Genomic DNA, 17,676 nt, shown 5'->3' with positions numbered 1-17,676 from the left:
ACTGTGAAGAAGGCTGAGCGCTGAAGAATTGATGCTTTTGAACTGTGGTGTTGGAGAAGACTCTTGACAAGAGTCCCTTGGACTGCAAAGAGATCCAACCAGTCCATTCTGAAGGAGAGCAGCCCTGGGATTTCTTTGGAAGGAATGATGCTAAAGCTGAAACTCCAGTACTTTGGGCACCTCATGCGAAGAGTTGACTCATTGGAAAAGACTCTGATGCTGGGAGGGATTGGGGACAAGAGGAGAAGGGGACGACAGAGGATGAGATGGCTGGATGGCATCACTGACTTGATGGACGTGAGTCTCAGTAATCTCCGGGAGATGGTGATGGACAGGGAGGCCTGGCGTGCTGCGATTCATGGGGTCGCAAAGAGTCGGACACGACTGAGCGACTGATCTGATCTGATTTGATCTGAAGGTGAGTTTCTTTCACTTGCTGTGAAAAGAATCACTGAATAAGGAGGAGTCTCTTTGCTGCAATGCTATGTCTCCCGTGAGTTGTTGTTTGGACGAAAATCAGTATGCCTGAATTCTCTACTGATTTTCATTATCCATTCTTTCAAACTGGCAAGTGCTCTGCTTTATACTAAGAGGACCGTTCTCTGGGACACATGCCTGCCTTCAAGCGGTTTACCATAGAGAAAAAATGATATGAACCAATAAATAGCTAAATAACAATACAAGCTTTAAGTAACTGTGAAAAGCAGTAAAGAAAAAAAAAAAGATATAACAAGACAGCCCATCTTATCATAAGTAATTTCCTGTAGAACTTGAGGTTCAGAGCAATAAGCAAAAGCAAAGCATATCATAAATCATTAAGAGAGGATGTGTTTAAAACCTCTGTGGGACAGTCCCTGAAGTCACGCCCTCCCTGTTTCTTCAGCCTGAATGAGGTAAACAGAGCTACCTCAGCAGACACACAACCAAACAGGACCCGGTGGGGTCGTTCCGGGACAGGCTCATTCCCCACGCCCTGCTTTAGCTAGATAACATTATTTGATGCATGTTTCCTGAGTTGTTTTACAGATGTGAAAAACCGTTGCCAGATGGACGATGTTAACTGCTTGATGATCTTGAGCATGAGCACAGAGCCCTAGGCCTCCAGGCCCCAGGGACCGACAATGTTAACTCCCGCAACACCGCCCTCTTACTTCACCATCGGCTAATCAGAGAACTGTGCACGATCTGATCACAAACCCTGTGACCTCCTTCCCTTGAACTGGCTTTTAAACATACTCAGCTGAAACCGTTGTGGAGCTTGGGGTTTTTGCGGGAGGAGGGCATGAGCCACCCGTCTCCTTGCCTGGCCTCACTCTCAGTCCAGCACATGAACTTGCACTAACAGCCAAACCGAAAAATCTGCAAACATATGAAGCGTCTAAAGGCTCTTCTCCCCTTCTCCCTCCGCCACTTCCATTGCTCCTCCCCTCTCTGAGTATCCTATCTTCCTTAGATTTCCCTTGAGACCATTCCCGCACATGGACTCTACACATGTCTACAGTTCTACCCATTAGTCCAGCAGGATGTAGCACAATGTTCATCTCCAGAAGCATAGAGGTTCTAAAGTTTTTTTTTTTTAATTAACAGTGCTGCATAGTATTCAGTAAAATATAATTAAGCTTCACATTTTCTCTCTTTGGTTGTAGTTTCTACTTATCATTCCAGGCTTTACTGGGAATGCTGGGGAGATTCTCCTGAACCACAGTAGATTTGTATGGATATTTGTTTGCATACTTTCTGAGAGCCTTTCCACAAGTTCTGAACTCCATTTCCTATATGTCAGCTGTTCATAGAGTTTCCCTCATAGGTCAGATCTATAACACCCACTTCCTTTATTCTCTTAAAAATGAACCCGTCAACCAAAACCACATTATTGACTGACTTAGAATATTTATCACCATGATCACTGTGATTCATTTGCTAACCTTGACTATTTAGCTGTCTTGACTGTAAACAGTGGTTTGAAAAAGCAAGAAGTTTTTTTGGTTGGTACTGTGTAGACTGTTTGCTATATGGCCTGGGCATACATGACCTAGTTAGAAAGGCAGAGCTGCATTTTGGCAAAAAATCAGAGACCTTGGAATAGGAACCCATGTAGTCAGACTAACATGGGTTTAAGCTTGGACCTACCATTTATTAGCTGTGTCACCTTAATCAAGTTACCTACTATCTTTAAGTTCTTTAAGTTTCACCAATTATGAGGTAAGACTAGCAAACACAACCTACAAAATTATGCAACTTAAGAATGAAAGCATTGTAAAAAATAGTCACAAGCCAGAAGTTAAGAGTTATGTTTTATTTGGTGGGAATTTTTTGGATTTCAAGCCTGGGAGATAGCATCTAATTAAGCCTGAGAGAACTGCTCCTGGGCTTGAAGGCCTAAATATTCCCACCAAATATAACAGCTCCCAACTTTTAGGTTATGACTATTTTTTAAGTTGATAAGTTTTAGAAAAGGCAGAGGGGCAAGAGGTCAAATTGCCAACATCTGCTGGATCATCAAAAAAGCAGGAGAGTTCCAGAAAAACATCTATTTCTGCTTTATTGACTATGCCAAAGCCTTTGACTGTGTGGATCACAATAAACTGTGGAAAATTCTGAAAGAGATGGGAATCCCAGACTACCTGACCTGCCTCTTGAGAAACCTATGTGCAGGTCAGGAAGCAACAGTTAGAACTGGACATGGAACAACAGAGTGGTTCCAAGTAGGAAAAGGAGTATGTCAAGGCTGTATATTGTCATCCTGCTTATTTCACTTATATGTAGAGTACATCATGAGAAATGCTGGGCTGGAAGAAGCACAAGCTAGAATCAAGATTGCTGGGAGAAATATCAATAACCTCAGATATGCATATGACAGAAAGTAAAGAAGAACTTATGGCAGAAAGTGAAGAAGAACTAAAAAGCCTCTTGATGAAAGTGAAAGAGGAGAGTGAAAAAGTTGGCTTAAAGCTCAACATTCAGAAAACTAAGATCATGGCATCTGGTCCCATCACTCCATGGCAAACAGATGGGGAAACAGTGGAAACAGTAGCTGACTTCATGTTTTTGGGCTCTAAAATCACTGAAGATGGTGATTGCAGCCATGAAATTAAAAGATGCTTACTCCTTGGAAGGAAAGTTATGACCAACCTAGACAGCATGTTGAAAAGCAGAGACATTATTTAGCCAACAAAGGTCTGTCTAGTCAAGGATATGGTTTTTCCAATGGTCATGTATAGATATGAGTTGGACTATAAAGAAAGCTGAGCACCAAAGAATTGATGCTTTTGAATTGTGGTGTTGGAGAAGACTCTTGAGAGCCCCTTGGACTGCAAGGAGATCCAACCAATCCATCCTAAAGGAGATAAATCCTGGGTGTTCACTGGTAGAACTGATGCTAAAGCTGAAACTCCAGTACTTTGGCCACCTGACTCGAATAGCTGACTCATTGGAAAAGACTCTGATGCTGGCAGGGATTGGGGGCAGGAGGAGAAGGGGATGACAGAGGATAAGATGGTTGGATGGCATCACCAACTCAATAGACATGGGTTTGGGTGGATTCTGGGAGTTAGTGATGGACAGGGAGGCCTGGCGTGCTATGGTTCATGGGGTCGCAAAGAGTCGGACTCGACTGAGTGACTGAACTGAACTGAAGAAGAGACAATAGCAGATTGCTCTCCTCTACCTGAATTCCATGAGGACCCAGAGCCTTGGTACCAGCAGAGGCCCCTTGTGCCCATCTGCCTCCTTGGGGAGTCCAGAAGAATTTGAGTGTGTCTCTCCTGGTTCTAGGATGTTCTGTTATTGGTTGATGGTCCTAAGTTTTATTCGGTGGGGGAAGACGTTACCCTTGAAACTTGGTTCAGGAAGAGGTTCCTGGGTTGTACAGTTTAGACACTTAGCAGGTTATCCTCAGTGTAAAAGGCACTGGGAATATTTCGTTTGGATACTGAGTGGTTGATTATCCTCAGTTTAGAGACTGGGAAGTCTTGGCTGAGTTAAACGTGAGTAAGGTGGGATGAGTTGTTAGGGGAAAGTCTGACCTGTTGTTTTTTCCTTGAATTGGCTATCTTAATAGAGTTTGTCAAAATAAAATAATCTCATGAGAACTTCTGAGCTCCAAAGAAGGGACTCTCTCCTCCTGGGTGGCAAGGGCTCTCTCAGGCAACTGAGAAACTTGGAGGAGTGGTGGAGGCAAGACCTCCCAGGACAAAGCTGTCCCTTTGGGGAAACCCACTCTCATAATTAACAAACTGCTCAACTGGAGACCCACATAAGATTTGGCCATTCCACAGTCTGAGCACGCATGGAAGTCTTATACTCCACTGGGAGACCCCAGACACAAAGAAGGGGCTAAAACAACTCTGGGGCAAAAACCAGAGAAGTTAAGCTTCCAAGCAGCACATACTGGCCCACCACATGATCACCAGTAGCGATTTTATCTCAACAAACTGACTTAAAAATGGGAAATAAAGAATTGAAAATAAAAGGAATGACAGATTTTCAGCCTCCAGCCCATACCCTAGCTGAGTAACTGTACATGCGAACTTACTTAATTGGAAATGAAAAGAAATCTCACCCTAAAAATGTAGGGGGCTCTTTCATTTCATATGCAGTTAAGTTACATTAAGGTTATCAGCTGGCTTGGTAAAAATATATTTTCAGACTTTAAACAAAAGCCTTCTAGGGGGAAACTTGGCATTTGTCTGTATCTTTGAGATGTAAATGTTCTACCTGATCTTCCTAGGATGAGTTCTGTGTTTGTTTACATTTTTTTTTTTTTAAATTTGGCCTTTGCTATTCTATTTTTGAGAGTAAACTCTAGGGCTTAGGTTACATCCTCTCCCACCCTTTTATGGGAAGCCTCTTGCATCTTAATGATTTAAATTACTATTAATATGTTTATTTTATTAATGGCCAAATAATAGATCATTTTAAAATTGGAGAAACTAACAAATTGGTGAATCTAGAGCACTCATTATAAACAGCTGTTTTATTGGTACCTATAAAACAAAAATAATATTAAAGGTGAAAAAAATGTATCTAATATTTAACCTGAAACTGAAGCTCCAATACTTTGGCCACCTGATAAGAAGTGCCTACTCACTGGAAAAGGCCCTGATGCTGGGAAAGATTGGAGGCACGAGGAAAAGGGGAAGACAGAGGATGAGTTGGTTGGATGGCATCACTGACTCAATGGACATGAGTTTGAGCAAACTGCAGGCGGTAGTGAAGGACAGGGAAATCTGGCGTGCTGCAGTCCATGGGGTCGCAAAGAGTCAGATAGGACTTAGCTACTGAACAACAATGTTTAACCTAAGAACTTCTGTTCTTTTAAAACAAGTGAGGAAAATTGGCTTGGGAAGATTCATATGTGGGGTTTACTTCCCCTCAGTGGGTCTTTCAGACGCTAAAAAGGGCACTGAAATAATTAATGTCAATAGAAAAACTTGTAAGGAAGATCTAGCCACTATTTTCAACAAGGTAGAAAAATTCAAGAGGAATTATCTCAAATGAATAAAGAAATCTTTAGATGGTTATTTAAAATGGGATAAGTAAATTGGACATTTATGTAATTAAAACAAGATTTGATATTACTGCATTACCTAGAGTTAAATGGGCCAAAAGGGACATCTACCGGCCCCCAATATTAAAAGCCAACAAGTCAGTTCTGTTTACCCTGGTTTTAAAATTAAATGTAAAGGAATACAAAACTTTACAGTGAGATATCTGACCAGCAATTATTTGGGACAAGGTTAAGCCAAAGAGCCTGACCTTCTTGGCTCAGCCTCACTCTGAGGATTCCAGAATGGACAGGTAAGGAAAGAAAAGAAAAGAAAAAAAAAAAAACTTCTGAAATTCCTCTAAGACCAAGTTTGTTGATTGAATCCTAATGAAATCAAAAGTAAAGGTATAAAAGTTGACAGGATTGAGATAAAAGTATATAAAATTGACATATTTAAATGGACTTTATATTAGATGGTTGCATTTCTTGGTAAATTATATTGTGGGATAGACATGTTTCACTGGGGAATAACAGCTCCCCTGTGTGGTATTAATAAGACTAGAGAGAGAGATTGCCACTAAGGAAATATTAACTAAATGTACTGACCAATAGGGTTATCTGAGCCACACAAAGAAGTAAAACTGGGAACTAAATGCAAGGGTTAAAAATAAAAATAAAATAAAAATTGTGATTTTGCTTCAGTTTGTGAACTGAGAAAGGTCTTTGCTAAATGCCTTATAAAACCTTTGAAGGTATGATAAGTTAAACTCTATAGACTATAGAACTCATAAAATAAATTTCAATTTAGTTAAAAGTCTTGTCACTGATTTCAGTATCTTTAGGTGATAGAACTGTTCTTTGGGGAACTAAAAGCAACTGGCTTTCTCTTGCAAATCTCTAGAAACCAAAATGTAATTTACAACCTTATGACAGTAGACCAACAGGTTCCTCCATCCATGGGATTCTCTAGGCAAGAATACTGGAGTGGGTTGCATGCCCTCCTCCAAGGGATCTTCCTGGCCCAGGGATTGAACCCAAGTCTCTTACTTCTACCTGCATTGGCAGGTGAGTTCTTTACCAGTAGCATCACTAAGAAACCCCAAATACAGATCAAAAGGACCTGAGACTGACCCTAATCAGCTCCACCAGACAAGACCTGACACCAAGGGAAAAAGGTGGTGGTTTTAAAATTTGTAGAGTTGGGAATGCTCCCTCAGCCAAATCTTAAAGACATAGTCTTATATCTATATCATATATATATATATATATGCTGCTAAGTCGCTACAGTCGTGTCCGACTCTGTGCGACCCCATAGACGGGAGCCCACCAGGCTCCCCCGTCCCTGGGATTCTCCAGGCAAGAACATTGGAGTGGGTTGCCATTTCCTTCTCCAGTTCATTAAAGTGGAAACTGAAGTAGCTCAGTCGTGTCCAACTCTAGCAACCCCATGAACTGCAGCCTACCAGGCTCCTCCATCCATGGGATTTTCTAGGCAAGAGTACTGGAGTGGGGTGCCATTGCCTTCTCCGATATATCATATATATATAGTCAGGGAATTTGTAATTTCCTCAGTTCTCTCTTGCTGTAGCAAAAATTTGAAGCGACGATGGATCCATATTACAGCTCAGTTTTATTTGTCAAGCAAAGAAAATACATCCTGGAGGCATGAGGGCAGGCTGACCCAAAAGACGCAAAGAGAAGAGAAGCCAGAGGCTCAATTTTGACTCCTACTTCTATATGTTTTTGTTTTTTTTTTTTCTCCATCCCCTGAGCTTGCCCTATGTACATTGAGCTAGCCAGGAGGGCTCTTTGCTTCACCTGAGGTTCTCACTCTGATCCTCTGACCTTCCTTTATTTTGGGGGCTTTTCCATTCTTTGTCTTTTAGCCACCACTATTCAGGACTCTTTTTCCTATTCTAACTACCTAACATATATCTTATATATATAATATACATCTTATGTATATATAAGATTATAGATATAACCTTAAATCTTAGTTATCTGAACAAGCAACCTTCATGTACCCCAACTGTTAGTAAATTAGTACTTTTATATTGTATTAATAATACCTGGTTCATAACTAATCTTTTAAGTGAAGTTGTGAGACCTCTAGTTTGTCTGTTTATGTCGGTCTACACTTTATACGTATGAGATATCTCTACCTTTGGAAAGTATTGTCAATAGTAAATTTGTAAAGAAAGTGAAATCGCTCATTCGTGTCCGACTCTGCGATCCCATGAACTGTACTGTACCAGGCTTCTCTGTCCGTGGGATTTTCCAGGCAAGAGTACTGGAGTGGGTTGCCATTGCCTTCTCCAGGGGATCTTCCTGACCCAGGGATCAAACCCACTCTCCTGCATTGCACGTAGACGCTTTACCCTCTGAGCCACCAAGGAAGCCCGTATAGTTTATAAAAAGCTCTATTTAATTTGAAAAGAAAGTGCTAACATTTAAAGAAACTGGCCAATGTTACTTTCAGATTCACATGAACTGGGAAATATTCAATATTAAGTTGATAGCTGGTATTAATATTTAAATTTATCTAATTAATATAGACATGTCATTGAATCATCAAAATTAAATGTAACACTTTACTTCAGTTTAATAAATAAGACCTCATTGTATCTGTTGCAAGGAAAATAGTTCGATATGATGAAACTTTAAAGTAACTGAGATAAGAGCTTTTGGGTAAACCTTTTATTTTAGAAATGTCTACTTAAAACAATCTTTCTGGATATTTGGTAACTTGAAGTTCTAGAGCTATGCTTATTTAAGTTAAATGATGAAAGTTTATTAAATAGTTAGAAGATACTGAGACATTATTAACTAAATAGAGTCCTAAAGTTATTTAGCACTATTAATGAAAATGTTTGGTGTCACCCTGAGATGGTCTCAGATGTTCAAATGTTTTTAGAAATTATCACTTATGTTTATGCTCACCAATCTATAGAATGCCAATATAAAAGATGGTTCATAATTGCTTACTTCTTAGCTTTTATTAAAAATTAAGGTTTTAAGAGTTGAGGATTATAATTTAAACATGTAATTCGGGGCTCAGATGGTAAACTGTCTGCCTGCAGTGCGGGAGACCCGGGTTCGATCCTTGGTTTGGGAAGATCCCCTGGAGAAGGATATGGCAACCCACTCCAGTACTCTTGCCTGGAAAATTCCATGGACTGAGGAGCCTGGTAGGCTACAGTCCATGGGGTCGCAAAGAGTCGGACATGACTGAGCGACTTCATTTTAAAGCTAGCGGAATAGCTAAGATTTCAGTAGACCGTAAGCAGTAGAATGTCTGTTTTCAGTAAGGAAGTTACGAGGAATGGAATTACATTTTATTGAGTAAAAAAGTGAGCTGTTTGATTTCATTTAGGTGGAAAATGAGAAACAGGCTGGATACAGAAAGTGAAAGAAACCCTGAGGAGGAAAACGTTTTATGCACATTCAGGATTAACAGACTTTGAAGTTAACTGAGTAAATAGATTTTGTTAAGTAAGCTAATGCAAGACTGGAATTTGACTTCTTTTTCTATTAAAAGTGCTCCTTTTTGATAACAAATGGTGAGAGTTTGTGTGCTCTTGAGTAATCTGTATTTATTTTCTTTTAATTGTTTTTGTGACTTTGGTTAAATGAATGAGCATTGTTTCAGTGACCTATGATCCTGTTATGTTTTAAAATGTTTTTAATATTTCTAACAAACTTCCCAAATATCATAATATAACTAAAGCTCTTTTAGACTCCAATTGACTCTGGGGTGCTTCAAAGAAACATCTCTCAGACATCTCAGAGAGAAATGTTAAGCTAAGTGTATTTGATATTTTTATTTCAAAACCATTGTCCAGTGACTGAATGTGAACTTTAGGTTGTAATGTATGGATAAATGTCATTAATATGAATATTGCAAAATTTATATGGACTCCCTAATATCTGAGATGTCTTGATATAATATTATCAGTCATTTCTATTGGTTATCCTAAAATGTTATATGTTGCAGAAATGTCCACGTTGCCTGCTAATTGCATTGTACTCAAATCTTTAACTATGCTATTTTAAGTTTTATACCTAATAGGCTCAGTTCAGTTCAGTGGCTCAGTTGTGTCTGAATCTTTGTGACCCTATGGACTGCAGGAGGACACGCCAGTCCTCCCTGTCCATCACCAACTCCCGGACTTTACTCAAACTCATGTCCATAGAGTTGGTGATGCCATCTGATCATCTCATCCTCTGTCATCCCTGTCTCCTCTGGCCTTGAAACTTCCCAGCATCAGGGTCTTTTCCAACGAGTTGGTTCTTTACATCAGGTGGCCAAGGTATTGGAGTTTCACCTTCAGCATCAGTCAATCTAATGAATATTCAGGATTGGTTTCCTTTAGGATGGACTGGTTGGATCCCCTTGCTGTCCAAGGAACTCTCAATAGTCTTCTCCAACACCACAGTTCAAAACCATCAATTCTTCTGCACTCAGCTTTCTTTATAGTCCAAATCTCACATCCATACATGACTACTGGAAAAACCATAGCTTTGACTAGACGGACCTTTGTCGGCAAAGTAATTTCTCTGCTTTTTAATATTCTCTCTGGGTTGGGCATACCTTTTCTTGCAAGGAGACTCTTTTAATTTCATGGTTGCAGTCACCATCTGCAGTGATTTTGGAGTCCAGGAAAATAAACTCTCTCACTGTTTCCATTGTTTCCTCATCTATTTGCCATGAAGTGATGAGACTGAATGCCATGATCTTAGTTTTCTGAATGTTGAGTTTTAAGCCAACTTTTTGACTGTCCTCTTGCACTTTCATCAAGAGGCTCTTTACTTCTTGTTTGCTTTCTGCCATAAGGGTGGTGTTATCTGCATATCTGAGGTTATTGCTATTTCTCCCAGCAATCTTGATTCCAGCTTGTGCTTCATCCAGCCCGGAGTTTCTCATGATGTATTCTGCATATAGGTTAAATAAGCAGAGTAACGACATACAGCCTTGACGTACTCCTTTCCTTATTTGGAACCAGTCTGTTGTTCCATGTCCAGTTCTAACTGCTGCTTCCTGACCTTCATAAAGATGTCTCAGGAGGCAGATCAGGTGGCCTGGTATTCCCATCTCTTTCAGAATTTTCCACAGTTTATTGTGATCCACACAAAGGCTTTGGTATAGTCAATAAAGCAGAAATAGATGTTTTTCTGGAACTCTCTTGCTTTTTCGATGATCCAGCCGATGTTGGCAATTTGATTTCTGGTTCCTCTGACTTTCTAAATCCAGGTTGAACATTTGGTTTTTTTTTCTTTTTTTCTAATTTTATTTTATTTTTAAACTTTACATAATTGTATTAGATTTGCCAAATATCAAAATGAATCTGCCACAGGTATACATGTGTTCCCCATCCGGAACCCTCCTCCCTCCTCCCTCCCCATACCATCCCTCTGGGCCGTCCCAGTGCACCAGCCCCAAGCATCCAGCATCGTGCATCGAACCTGGACTGGCAACTCATTTCCTACATGATATTTTACATGTTTCATTGCCATTCTCCCAAATCTTCCCACCCTCTCCCTCTCCCACAGAGTCCATAAGACTGTTCTATACATCAGTATCTCTTTTACTGTCTCGTACACCGGGTTATTGTTACCATCTTTCTAAATTCCATATATATGCGTTAGTATACTGTATTTATGTTTTTCCTTCTGGCTTACTTCACTCTGTATAATAGGCTCCAGTTTCATCCACCTCATTAGAACTGATTCAAATGTATTCTTTTTAATGGCTGAGTAATACTCCATTGTGTATATGTACCACTGCTTTCTTATCCATTCATCTGCTGATGGACATCTAGGTTGCTTCCATGTCTTGGCTATTATAAACAGTGCTGCGATGAACATTGGGGTACATGTGTCTCTTTCCCTTCTGGTTTCCTCAGTGTGTATGCCCAGCAGTAGGGTTGCTGGATCATAAGGCAGTTCTATTTCCAGTTTTTTAAGGAATCTCCACACTGTTCTCCATAGTGGCTGTACTAGTTTGCATTCCCACCAACAGTGTAAGAGGGTTCCCTTTTCTCCACACCCTCTCCAGCATTTATTGCTTGTAGACTTTTGGATCACAGCCATTCTGACTGGTGTGAAATGGTACCTCATAGTGGTTTTGATTTGCATTTCTCTGATAATGAGTGATGTTGAGCATCTTTTCATGTGTTTGTTAGCCCTCTGTATGTCTTCTTTGGAGAAATGTCTGTTTAGTTCTTTGGCCCATTTTTTGATTGGGTCGTTCATTTTTCTGGAGTTGAGCTGTAGGAGTTGCTTGTATATTTTTGAGATTAGTTGTTTGTCAGTTGCTTCATTTGCTATTATTTTCTCCCATTCTGAAGGCTGTCTTTTCACCTTGCTAATAGTTTCCTTTGATGTGCAGAAGCTTTTAAGGTTAATTAGGTGCCATTTGTTTATTTTTGCTTTTATTTCCAATATTCTGGGAGGTGGGTCATAGAGGATCCTGCTGTGATGTATGTCAGAGAGTGTTTTGCCTATGTTCTCCTCAGGTTGAACATTTGGAATTCCACAGTTCACATGCTGTTGAAGCCTGGCTTGGAGAATTTTGAGCATTACTTTGCTAGCATGTGAGATGAGGACAATTGTGCAGTGGTGTGAACATTCTTTGGCATTGCCTTTCTTTGGGATTAGAATGAAAACTGACCTTTTCCAGTCCTGTGTCCACTGCTCAGTTTTCCAGATTTGCTGGCATGTTGACTGCAGCACTTTCACAGCATCATCTTTTAGGATTTGAAATAGATCAGCTGGAATTCCATTGCCTCCACTAGCTTTGTACTGAACTGGGTAACAAATGGCAAACCCTAATGAAAAACCTGGCCACTTCATGTGGATCAGTGGAAATCAATTAATGGGATTGCATAATTTGATATATATGATCTATAACTTTGATGATGGAAAATATACTAGCTTGAGTCTGTTTTCCAGTTAACCTTTCTCTCTTATGCTGTGACCTACCACAAATGGATAAAGTATGTCTTTGTAAACTGAGATGAAACACTTATCTTTTCTCTACCTGCTTAGTTCTGCCAATCGCATATGCTTGTCTCAAAGATTAAGCCATGCATAGTGTGAACAGCTTATACAATGAAACCGCAGATAGCTCATTAAGTCACTTATAGCTCCTTTGGTTGCTCAGTCTTTGCAACTGGATTATAACTAATTATACTAATCATTGTTTTAATTTGTTCTTTGTTTCCAAATTGTTTATGCTTTTGTCTCTCTGCTGCATCATGACTTTGTCAGTGGTACTAGGCACATTACTCCTATCTGTCTATTTTATAAGAGGGTTGCCTTTTACAGTATGCAACCAGGCCTCCAACAAAGATGATGACTAGGTGACTTGAAGCAATTGATCAGAAATATACTTCTATATGCCATCAATAATTGTAATATTGTGAGTCCAAGTATGGGAAGAAACATTAAGGGAAATATCTCCTGGACCCTAATATGTTAGAAGATAGAGGATCCAGAGAATTTTTAACCATCTACCAATGGGCTTAACTTGAAAACTAACACCTGGAGTGGCATATCAACAAGATCTTTTACCTGATCTGGGATGAGCAGTGCCTTGGGACCAAAAAAATGGTCATGAAATGTCTCCCAAATATTGGTGAAATTTCCGACCATGGGGAGGGACTAAGATGTGGAGTATTTCCTGCCATATTGATAAACAAGAATGTCGCAGTCTTCAGCGATTCCAGTCCTCCAGTGCCTAAAGGCACTCAGGAAGGAAAAGCACCTGTGATCTGGCAGCCATCAGATTGCAACCACCCCCTACTTTGAGCCCTGAGGAACTCTGGATGCAGCATACTGGCCCCAGAGAGCTGAGATGCATATGTAAAGAACAATTTCACTGAGCCCAAACTCTTGCATCTTCCCATGCATAGAAAAGTGCTAAATTCCTTAACTTGAGATATCTGGTTTCCTTTAATTAACAATAACCTTTCGATGTTCAGACTACCTACCCTTTGTTGTAAAATTTCTATATAGTCTGGCTCCTCCCCTAGCCTCCTTGGAGCAGTTTTCTCAGGGTCACTTGAGATGTTTTCTCCTAGGCTTGAAGTCCTAAATATTTCCATCAAATGAAACATAGCTCTCAACTTTTCGGCTGTGACTATTTTGTAAGTCGACATCATTCATAAAATGTATATCAGGTCTATAGTGAACACTCAGTGAATAGTAACCATTAGGTGTGATTGAGATGACAATGAATACAAATAAGCAACAAACAAATGTATGATTGTATGATTGCAATTACTTTTAATATTGTAAAAATAATTTAGCAAAGTAAAAGAACCATTTGGGGGCTTAGTTTGAAAACTTAGTATTCCTCTAAAGAAAAAAGATGAGAACAAGATTTATCCTTAGATGATTTTAAACCAAAGTTATTCTAATATTTAATCCAGTAACCAATTATTGGGTTTAGACTAAAGTTATTTTAAAATTTAATCTATTAAACAGTTATTGGATATTGTCTCTGTGCCAAGGGACTTCCCAGGGGGCTCAGTGAAAAGGAATTCACCTGCAGTGCAGGAGTGGTGAGTTTGAAGATCCCCTGGAGAAAGAAATGGCAACCCATTCTATTATTGTTGCCTGGGAAATCCCATGGACAGAGGAGCCTGGCAGGCTACAGTCCATGGGGTTGCAAAGAGTTGGACATAACTTGGTGACTAAAACAACAGCAACAACATTGAGCCAGGAAATATGAAAGGATCAGAAATACAAAATTAAGTATAGTTCAGTGATATAAGCATGCTGATTGATCAAGTTCATGACAAAATCTGAATGAAGAAGGGAAACATACTAGAGAGTTATCCAGATATAAAATGATGAGATAAGTGTATGACATTTTCTTATTTGCTTAACTGTGATTTATTTCATTTCTACTTTGATATTTTAATAGTTGTGGTTTTTCAATATATACTTAAATTTCTACAATAGGAGAAACATCTTAATTTCCAACCAGATTTAGTTTGGGTATTTTTCAATGCAACATTCATGATCTTATTATTAAACTAGGATAAATAATCTGTGGAATTTATTGTGTTTGATCATGATTGCTTACCTATCCAAAATAAAAGCTGGCAAAATTTGCTTGTATATAGATAATTAATCTTGCTCAATTGTCTAAAAATAGTATCTATATGGGTTATTTTCATTCCTTACTGATTTCCTCATCCTATAAATTCTTATCTTTATTCAGGATTTCCATTGTCTCTTTTCTATCTTCTATATAGTTAACTATCTTGGTGAGCCCAACTATTCAATTATTGGGAGATAACATTTTGTGATTTAAAAAGGACCTCCAATTTTGTGTCAATATTTTGGTTCTTGATATATAAGATGTAAGGACAAAAACAAATCAAAAGCAAAAATATTTGCTTCTCCCTGTGAAAAATAAGGGAAGAAATATCTTACCCTCGTTTTTCTTAGATATTTGATTTAGAAAACTTATCATTATAAGTACTTTCTCAGTTTCTTTGAAATGTATGTAAATCTTTTTAAACTTCAAAAAGTACTTTGTCACTTTTACAATTCGGTAATATCTTTCTGTAGGACCTAGGAACCATCTCTCTGAAACACAGTCATCAAGGAGGAGCACCATATCTCCCAGTTTCTGTGAGAGCCCAACAATGACCAAACTGCAAAGCTACCGCCTGTCATAGAGGTAAGAATTTAATTTGCATTTGGGTAAATCCAATTAACAAATATAATTGGTCATCTCAATTAGGTGAATTTAGAATGAACTATGGTGCTGTCAAGTCCTCTTACTTGAATAATTGTTGTTGTTTACCTTGGGAACCCATTTGGAACGGCTTATGTCTGCTTGGCTGTATAGAAAGGTGAGATTTCTTTCAGCCTTTGGAATCTCTTAGTTCTCTTAGTGGGTTACCTGTGAGACTCATCATGTTCTGGCTTAATACTCATTCAAAAATAAAATTATTTTCTCTCACTTCTGCCTTTGTGAAGCCATTTTTCTGGCTTGGCAGAAGATTTTTAAAAAAAAATCTTATTTCCTCAACAAAGTAAATACATTCACTCATTGCTCAGCAGCTATTTAAAAGTAAACAAAAATCCATATGTGTGTAAGTATATGTTAGTCTCAATATTTTGATACTGTTTATTATAAGTGAAAAACAATAGAATATCATCAGTTTCATGTGTTATAAGCTAAATTATATGTATTAGAGAAATATGTGGAAGAATACACAGCAAACTGCTAATATCAGCTAATTAGTTGGGGACAGAATATTATATTTTATCTTATGTATCCATCCTCATATTTTTCAACTTGTTGCAGTAAGTTTGTATTATTGTTTGTTTTTCTATTACAAAATATAAATTTATTTTCAAAAAGATGCTAATTGCACTTGCAACGTAAACATCATTAATTAAAGCAGGGACAATTCCCCTTGTACTTTTTTTAATGTTCAACTTTTAATGTAGTGCTATATAAATATTTGTAAAATTAAAACATGTATGAATGAATGAATACCCATAACCAGAGAAGATTTTTTGACGGAATAGTTAAGATGTGAAGAAGCTATACTGAAAGAGTTGACAGAAGTTTGGGGGTTTAAAAAAAAAAACGCACACAACAGAAGCAGTATATAAATAAATAACTTTTGGGAAAAGTTTGGCCAATAAAAGACTTGGTAAAGTGACTTATTTTGTTTAAAAGAGATCCTTTTGTATTTGTGAGTTCTCAGAGCATATTGGCATGCTTATTAATATCCTTGTTGGTGGCAAAGAGGCTGAAGATAGAAAAGGAAACAGGATAACTAAAAGCTGGAGATCACTGAGAAAGCAGGAGGAGGTACTGGTGTTGAATTCCTTCATCCTGAGTTCTTCTGTTATAACAAAAAGGAAGGAAACGTCACAGAGGCAAGTCTGCTAGTGAATCTATTGGAAGATTTGGAGGATCTTGGCTGAGCATGACTTTTCTCTCTCTGTGAGGCCAAGAAATGCAATATGATGCATCAGTTTTTAATGCTGCAGTTGCTCTAGTGAGTCCAGTATATGTACAAACAAAAGTGATACCTTACATGCAATGCAGGAGACCCCAGGTCGATTCCTGGGTCAAGAAGATCCACTGGAGAAGGGGTAGTCTACCCATCCAGTATTTTGGGATGGACATGAGTTTGGGTAAATTCCAGGAGTTGCTGATGGACAGGGAGGCCTGGCATGCTGCCATTCATGGGGTTGCAAAGAGTCGGACACGACTGAGCAACTGAGCTGAACTGAATGGAACTGAACTTGTGGCTCAGCTTGTAAAAAATCCACCCGCAATGTGGGAGACCTGGGATCAGTCCCTGGATCAGGAAGATCCCCTGGAGAAGGGACAGGCTACCTACTCCAGTATTATGGCCTGGAGAATTCCATGGACTGTATAGTCCATGAGGTTGCAAAGAGTTGGACATGACTGATATACTTTCACTTTCACTTTGCATACTTTCAAAGCTACAAGTTTTAGTGGTCATTTGCATATTCAGCTACTAATTCTGAAGAGTGGTCATTGTGTCTGACTGCTCAAGGGCAGATATCTTTTCATTCTTAGTTCAATTCAGTTCAGTACAGTAGCTCAGTAGTGGCCGACTCTTTGTGACCCCATTAATTGCAGCACGCCAGGCTTCCCTGTCCATCACCAACTCCCAGAGTTCACCCAAACTCATGTGCATTGAGTTGATGATGACATCAAGCCATCTCATCCTCTATTGTCGCCTTCTCCTCCTGCCCCCAATCTGTCCCAGCATCAGAGCCTTTTCCAATGAGTCAGCTCTTCACATGAGATGGCCAAAGTATTGGACTTTCAGCTTTAGCATCAGTCCTTCCAAAGAACACCCAGGGCTGATCTCCTTTAGAATGCACTGGTTGGATCTCCGTGCAGTCCAAGGGACTCTCAAGAGTCTTCTCCAACACCACAGTTCAAAAGCATCAATTCTTCGGTGTTCAGCTTTCTTCACAGTCCAACTTTCACATCCATACATGACCACTGGAAAAACCATAGCCTTGACTAGACTAACCTTCGTTGGTAAAGTAATGTCTCTGCTTTTGAATATTCTATCTAGGTTGGTCATAACTTTCCTTCCAAGGAGTAAGCGTCTTTTAATTTCATGGCTGCAGTCACCATCTGCAGTGATTTTGGAGCCCCCAAAAATCTG

General features: G+C 39.1%; 1 long non-coding RNA gene across 2 annotated transcripts in view; it reads left to right on the top strand.

Annotated features, from left to right (window-relative positions):
- LOC104982548 overlaps positions 1-17,676 on the top strand; it is a 195,847-nt gene that overhangs the window by 51,377 nt on the left and 126,794 nt on the right. For both annotated transcript variants that reach the window (XR_824526.1, XR_824527.1), the window contains exon 2: positions 15,071-15,182. This is a non-coding gene — a long non-coding RNA (uncharacterized LOC104982548). The remainder of the gene's footprint in view (positions 1-15,070; positions 15,183-17,676) is intronic.

The sequence above is a fragment of the Bison bison genome, unplaced genomic scaffold, assembly GCF_000754665.1.
Source record: "Bison bison bison isolate TAMUID 2011002044 unplaced genomic scaffold, Bison_UMD1.0 scf7180017864533, whole genome shotgun sequence".
Classification (NCBI taxonomy): domain Eukaryota; kingdom Metazoa; phylum Chordata; class Mammalia; order Artiodactyla; family Bovidae; genus Bison; species Bison bison.
This window is presented reverse-complemented; position numbering and strand designations above follow the sequence as displayed.